The sequence below is a fragment of the Bos javanicus genome, chromosome X (assembly GCF_032452875.1).
Source record: "Bos javanicus breed banteng chromosome X, ARS-OSU_banteng_1.0, whole genome shotgun sequence".
Taxonomy (NCBI): Eukaryota; Metazoa; Chordata; class Mammalia; order Artiodactyla; family Bovidae; genus Bos; species Bos javanicus.
In genome coordinates, this window is record NC_083897.1 from 4718271 (window position 1) to 4720009 (window position 1739).

Consider the following 1739-nt stretch of genomic DNA (forward strand, 5'->3'; position numbering starts at 1 on the left):
GACTACCAGGAGTTGTCCAAATGGATTACATAAGCTCCATTCATATCTCATCTTGTCCCTGTTTTGTAACACCAGCCCACGGGGACTTGGCATAAACTCTATAATACATATTTTCTGACCCCTATTCTTCCCACTGCATAGGGTCTGCTGGATCATATGGTTTAAGCAGCAGAACTGCTTTCACTTCCTGGATCTGTTGAAAAGAGTCCTTTCCTGTTCCATGACTTATTCAAAGCTGGTAGACTTCCCTGACTCCAGGTATATGACTGGACTAGTGTTCCTAGGTATGAAATGATTTGCTCTAAAACCCAAATAGTTCTTCCTGGTACTGGGTTTTTCTTCTTTGTTGGAGGGATTACAAGGTGCCAAAATTTGTCTTTTACTTTGGCAGGGATGTTCCTGCATGCTCCTAACCACTAGATCCTTTAAAAAAAAAAAAAAAAAACTTCACTAAATCTTGACAGGTTTTATCTCCTACAATCTGGAGCACGTATCTGTACCAGTACCAAGGCTTGTGGAGTAGTAGTCATTTCTTGCTCATCCTGCTCAATCAGCATAATGATGTTATTAATGTAATGGATAAATGTGATGTTCTGTGGCTGTTAAGAGAGGCCAGATCTCTTTGAACTATTTTATGACATAGGGAGAAGAAGTAACATCCCTGGACAAAACAGTAAATAAATATTATTATATGTTCCACTTACTGTGAACTCTTTCTGATCCTCTTTCTTGTTTGGACTAGCAAAGAACATATTTGCTAAATCAATGGCCATACATCATGTAATACCTAAAAGCCAAATTAATCAGCTCTAGTAAAGATACCATGGCCAGCACAGAAGCTGTAATTGGCTACTACCTGCTTAACTTACAGTCACCTCCACTCATCTTTCAAGTTCTATTCATTTCTGCAGGGTCTGTACTGGTGTATGTATAAAATGGGGAACACCATCCCTTCATCTCTGAGATCCTTAGGGTAGCACCAATCTCTGCCATGTCCCATCTTGAGGTAGGAGATGGCGTATTGATTTTTATTTATAATCTTGACTGTCACCTGAAGTTTTAGAACAACCAACCTAGTCTTTCCACTGTTGTAGCTCTTACCCCACAAGACACCCAGTGTGAAGGTTATTCCAGCTGCCAAGTATGCCAATCCCAGCAAAGACTCAGTGACCAGGGAAATGAGTATCTGGTAAGTCTAAAGACCTAGTGAACCTCTTGTAAGATGTCTTTTTGCAAGGACTCTATTTATTATCCAGTCTCCCTATAACCCACTCTCTAATAAGGGAGTCATGATGACAATTTGGGTGTCTGGGTATCAATGTTCAGTAGTCCTCTACATGTCTCCTCTTTCCCCAATGGACAGTCACCCAAATAAATGGCATTAGGTCCCTTTGGGGAAAAACCGGGGCTACTATAATGGTTTATAATTTCCATGGTGATTTAGGGTCCTTCTTTCTGGGGACCTGGCCACTTTTTCAGCCAATGGGTTCCAGGTCTTGAAAACTGAATCAGGTCCAGGAACTTGGCAAGGGATCATGGTTTTCTCAGACTCCTGCTCTTCATTGCAGGTCTATATATGAATGAGCACTCAGCTTCCTGGTAATGCTGCTGCCCATCTTGCTAGAACTTTCCTCATGACCTTGCTGAGTAGTGTGTTCCCTGAGCCCCCCCATGAAACATAATCTCCAGTGGGTCTTTTGGGCTCACATAATATATGCATTCCAACGTGCCTATGGCCT